The sequence below is a fragment of the Mobula birostris genome, chromosome 26, assembly GCF_030028105.1.
Source record: "Mobula birostris isolate sMobBir1 chromosome 26, sMobBir1.hap1, whole genome shotgun sequence".
In the NCBI taxonomy this organism is placed as follows: Eukaryota; Metazoa; Chordata; class Chondrichthyes; order Myliobatiformes; family Myliobatidae; genus Mobula; species Mobula birostris.
In genome coordinates, this window is record NC_092395.1 from 7,483,694 (window position 1) to 7,489,693 (window position 6,000).

The following is a 6,000-nucleotide window of genomic DNA, read 5'->3' on the forward strand; positions in this document are numbered from 1 at the left end:
CATTGTACCCGATATCTCTCCATAATCAAACTCATTGTACTCAGTATCTCTCTCCATAATCAAACCCATTGTACCCGGTCTCTCTCTCCATAATCAAACCCATTGTAACCGATATCTCTCCATAATCAAACTCATTGTACCCAGTCTCTCTCTCCATAATCAAACCCATTGTACCCAGTCTCTCTCTTCGTAATCAAACCCATTGTACCCGGTCTCTCTCCATAATCAAACCCATTGTACCCGGTCTCTCTCTCCATAATCAAACCCATTGTAACCGATATCTCTCCATAATCAAACTCATTGTACCCAGTCTCTCTCTCCATAATCAAACCCATTGTACCCGGTCTCTCTCTCCATAATCAAACCCATTGTACCCGGTCTCTCTCCATAATCAAACCCATTGTACCCGGTCTCTCTCTCCATAATCAAACCCATTGTAACCGATATCTCTCCATAATCAAACTCATTGTACCCAGTCTCTCTCTCCATAATCAAACCCATTGTACCCGGTCTCTCTCCATAATCAAACCCATTGTACCCGGTCTCTCTCTCCATAAACAAACCCATTGTACCCGGTCTCTCTCCATAATCAAACACATTGTACCCGGTCTCTCTCCATAATCAAACCCATTGTACCCGGTCTCTCTCTTCGTAATCAAACCCATTGTACCCGGTCTCTCTCTCCATAAACAAACCCATTGTACCCAGACTCTCTCTCCACCATCAACCCTATTGTACCTGGTCTCTCTCTCCATAATCAAACCCATTGTACCCGGTCTCTCTCTCCATAATCAAACCCATTGTACCCGGTCTCTCACCATAACCAAACCCATTGTACCTGGTCTCTCACCATAATCAAACCCATTGTACCCGGTCTCTCTCTCCATAACTAAACCCATTGTACCCGGTCTCTCTCTCCATAATCGAACCCATTGTACCCGGTCTCTTTCTCCATAATCAAACCCATTGTACCTAGTCTCTCTCTCCATAATCAAACCCATTGTACCTAGTCTCTCTCTCCATAACCAAACCCATTGTACCCAGTCTCTCCATAATTAAACTCATTGTACCCGGTCTCTCTCCTTATAACCGAACCCATTGTACTCAGTCTCTCTCTCCATAATCAAACCCATTGTACCCGGTCTCTCTCTCCATAATCAAACCCATTGTACCGGGTCTCTCCATAATCAAACCCATTGTACCTGATCTCTCTCCCTATAACTGAACCCATTGTACCCGGTCTCTCTCTCCATAATCGAACCCATTGTACCTGGTCTCTCTCTCCATAATCGAACCCATTGTACCGGGTCTCTCCATAATCAAACCCATTGTACCCGGTCTCTCTCTCTCCATAACCAAACCCATTGTACCCGGTCTCTCCATAATTAAACTCATTGTACCCAGTCTCTCCATAATCAAACCCATTGTACCCAGTCTTTCCCTCCATAATCAAACCCATTGTACCCGGTCTCTCTCTCCATAATCAAACCCATTGTACCTGGTCTCTCTCTCTCCATAATAAACCCTATTGTACCCGATCTCTCCATAATCAACCCATTGTACCTGATCTCTCTCCCTATAACCGAACTCATTGTACCCGGTCTCTCTCTCCATAGTCAACCCATTGTACCCAATCTCTTCATAAACAAGCCCAATGTACCCGGTCTCTCTCCCTATAACCGAACCCATTGTACTCAGTCTCTCTCTCAATAACTAAACCCGATGTACCCGTCTTTCAACATAACCAATATCCTCCAACCTGGTCAACATCCTGATGAACCTCATCTACACTTCCTGCAGCTCAGCTGTATCTTTCTTACAGTTTGGTGACTAGAACTGTACACAAACACTACACAAGGCAAAATACAAGTGGCTGATGAACTCAGTAGGCCAGGTGGTATCCGTGGATAAAACGGTACAGTTTATGTTTCAAGTTGAGGTTCTTCATCTGGACTGAAACATGGAAGAGATGTCCTGATGAAGGACCTTGTGCAAGATGTTAACTGTTTATTCCTTTTCATAGATGCTGTCTGATCTGCTGAGTGTCTTCCAGCATTTTGTGTGTGTTGCTCTGGATTTCTGGCATCTGCAGAATCTCTTGTGTTTCAGATAGAAGGGAGACAATGTTGGAAAATGGATGGTCATTGCCCTTCAGTAGTAGAAAAAAAATGTGCAGACCTTTCTAAATGGGGAGAAAATCCAAAAATCTGAGATGCAAAGGGACTTGGGATGTTTCCCATGATGGGGAGTCTAGGACAAGAGGGCACAGCCTCAGGAAGGAGGGGCATCCATTTAAAACAGAGATGCGGAGGGTGGTGAATTCATGGAATTTGTTACTACTGGTAGCTGTGGAGACCAGGTCATTGGGTGTATTTAAGGCGAAGATTGATAAGTTCTTTGTCAGCTACCAATCTCTGTTCTCCTCTACTTTTCCTCCTCCATTTGCCAATCACCTTACCTCACTGAGATCCACCTATCACTTGCCAGCTTTTGCTCCTCTCCTTCTCTACCTGCACTAATTACCTCCCCTCTATGGATCAGACCAGATGAAGTGCCTTGGCCTGAAATATCACTGTCTTTACCTCCCCAAAGAAGCTCCTCGGCCTGATGAGTTTCTCCAGTTTCTTGTTTGTTCGTCCAGAATCTGCAGCTTCCTGGGTTACCACAATCTCTTTTACAGTGTGGGAAAGGTGCAATATGAAAGGACCTTGCAAAGTAACATAGGCAACCAGATGCAAGCTGTTTACCGTGAGTGGTACCCAAGACCTTGCCTAAGCAACCTATCCAAACAGTTTCTGGGATGGACGCATTTAAATATTTTGGACAGAACAGAGGACCTTATGGGAGGAATCTGACAGAGCTGGTTAGGATCAAGAAAGTGTAAGCCAGATGCCCTGCAGAGCAAAATTCCCTTTTTTTTTAAAACAGCCGCACGGACCAATCATTGCTCTGAGCAGGATATTTTTAAACCGCCTGAAAACTGTGTGGGACTTTAAATGTTTTTTTTTGTAATATGCATACTATGAATATTTGGAATGAAAATTGAAAAATCACATACTTTTGATTTTATTTTGGACAATGAAAATTGAAAAATCACGTTCTTTTGATTTTCCGTGACAGGAGCTATGTGCTGAACTGAGGCCGAGGGCCTGCTCCAGCTGCTCGGAACTTCGTGCCTGAGGACTCTCTTTCTCTCTAAATGGTATTGCTTACTTTTATCATTTGCACAATATTTTTCTCTCTCTCTCTCTCTCTGCACATTTGGGTACCAGTCTTCTTTTTCTAATGGGTTTAATTGGGTTTCTTTGTTTTTGCAGCAGACTGTAAGGACACGAATCTCAGGGTTGTGTGATGTATACATCCTTGATAATAAATGTATGCTGCTTTTTTGAGGTGCTGCCCTTTAAAGGTGTCCTGGATGATGAGGAGGCCAGAGATGGAGCTGGCTGAGTTTACAACCTTCTGATCCAGTGCAGTGGCCCCTCTATACAAGACAGAGATGCAACCAGTTAGAACGCTCCCCATGGCCCACTGGTAGAAATTTACGAGTTCCTCTGGTCTCTGTGAAATCTTTCCCCTCTGACCTTAAACCCTATGCCCTCTAGTTCTGATTCCTTTTCCCTGGAAAAGAGACTGAGTGCTGTCAACGTACCTTCACCCCTCATGACTTTCTACTCCTCCATCTCTTATGTTTCAAGGAATTAAGCTTGTCTAAACTCTCCCTCAAGTTGTGGCAATATCATGAACTCTTTCCAATATAAGATAACCAGTACTACACAGTATTCCAGGTGCATTCTCACCAACATCTTGGACAAATGCAGTAGAGGAGCCCAACTTCTATATACAATCGTGATGCAGGCCAGCATGGCGCACACCTGGTTCACCCACCTGCCTACCTGGGACACCTGTATAGAGGACAGCTCTCATTAACAGCTCAAGGGCAGAAGGTCACTGGCAAATGAAACATGAGAAATGTTTCTTTGAGTCACCTGTGCGATCCAGGTGTTTGCTACAGAGCCCGGTCCCATTGTACCATTCATTAGGGGTCTGGGTCCGTGTGTGTCCTCCTTGCTGGAAGACAGAGGAGGCTGGGTCTGGATTCCATAAGACCATAAGGCATAGGAGTAGAATTAGACCATTCGGTTCATTGATAATGTTCCGCCATTCCTTTATGGCTGATTTATTATCGTCCTCAACTGCACTCTCCTGCTTTCTCCCCGTCATCTATGATGCCCTTACTAACCAAGAACCTATCGACATCCATTTTTAATATACCAACGATTTTGCTTCCACAGCCGTCTGTGACAATGAATTCCACAGATTCCCCACACTGTGGCTAAAGAAATTCCCCCTCCTCTCTGCCCTTGTTTTCTGAGGTTGTGTCTCCCTGATCCTAGGCTTTCCCACATTCCACAGAGCCGGGAGCAACGCACAATCTATGGTGGAAGTCACCGGACCGAGCAGCCTCTGGGGGTTCAGACCCATCTCGGGACCGCCCAGTCCCCCCGTGAACTGTGTACTGTTTGACATCCGTCCCGCGAAGGCGGCACAGATTCTATGGGCCGAATGGCCCTCCTTGCGCCCTGTCACCGGTCTGCACTTCTCTCCCGCACTCCCAGAAAGTACCTTGCGGGAGGATGCAAGTAAAGGGGCGACTTACCCAAGCCCAGTGGCAGTGTTGGCGCCTCCGGGCAAAGGCGCTCCCGAACTCGGCGAGAGAGGCGTTTGGGCACAAGGCAGCTCCGGCGGAAGAGAAGAACGGGCTCGATCCGGCGGTTCAGCACCGCACACGGGCCATGTGCCTTCCGCCTCCTGTCGGTCCTCAGGCACAGCGAGCGGAGCAGAGTTCGGCTGCTCTGAGCGTTCCCCTCCGTGCGGGGAGCGTGTGAGAGCACATTGAATCGCAGACAGCCCACCCCACCTCTCAGCCACACCGACGTCTGACTAACTGCACGTTACTTCTCACTTGCCAAAACGAAAGTGTCTCTGTCCGTGGAGGCGAGTTACGGAAAATCAACTGTTCATTCGCCGCCCACTTTTTTCCCTCCCGTTTGGAGTTCCGCGTCTTCCCAGCTGAGACCAGGAAGGAAGGGTGGAAGTTCCAGAACTGTACGAGTCCGTCAGCGTTCAGTGGGACCAAACCCCTGCTCGCAGATGGTCCCGCTGCTCATTGAAGTGGAACTGGAAACCTAACCGGACTTTTTTGGTAAATAATATCAGTGGAGAGCCGTCGTTTAGTGACTGCGGGGCAGAAACCGTGGCCGGCGATGTGTAATGTGTTGGCACGGTTTAAAGGTGGCAGAGAATCGAATTATACCTCTGCCGACGTTAATTTCTACGTAACTATGCAGACACTCCAATCCATACTGTAAAAAAGAACTTCTGTGAAGGAATCCCAAGGCGTGACGTCATGTGTGTCCCAAATATGGACTGTGACGATTAAATCTACAAGTCATGAGAAGAAAGACCCGGGATAGCTCTCAAACCAGCCAGACTATTTTATTAATTTATTTATGGTAATATTTTGACACGGAACATGATGGTAGTAATAATTTGGGTTTATGTGCTATGTGTCATATATATTGTGGGTGCACTGTGGTCTGAAGGAACATTGTTTTATCTGGTTGTATATGTGTACAATCAAATGACAATGACCTTGAACTTACTACTGTCAGTGAAGTGGAGGATTTGAAATAAGAAGAAACTGCAGTGGACTTTCACTATGAAGGACCTTCACCACCCAAGTCATGCCATCTTCTCATTACGACCATCAGGGAAGCCAGGAGGCACAGACTCATCGTGATAGGAACAGCTTCTTCCCGACCGATATCAGATATCACTCTTCCTCTTTTCTACTGTTTATTGATTGTATTCTTTACTGCACCTTATCGTGATTGGTACTGCTGCCCTGATGTAACATGTAACAGTAGCAAAGTGTCTGATGAAAGGTTTCAGCCTAAGATGTTGACCTTTCCATATCTGCAGCCGAGGCCCTCCACT

At 46.2% G+C, this 6,000-nt stretch overlaps 1 protein-coding gene across 4 annotated transcripts in view; it reads right to left on the reverse strand.

Moving 5' to 3' along the window:
* Positions 1-5,382, reverse strand: part of LOC140188351 (phospholipid-transporting ATPase IC-like) — a 158,616-nt gene extending 153,234 nt beyond the window's left edge. For all 4 annotated transcript variants that reach the window (XM_072244525.1, XM_072244522.1, XM_072244523.1 and 1 more), the window contains exon 1: positions 4,661-5,382. The gene's annotated coding sequence lies outside the window, so the exon portion shown is untranslated. The remainder of the gene's footprint in view (positions 1-4,660) is intronic.
* Between the last annotated feature and the right edge of the window lie 618 nt (positions 5,383-6,000).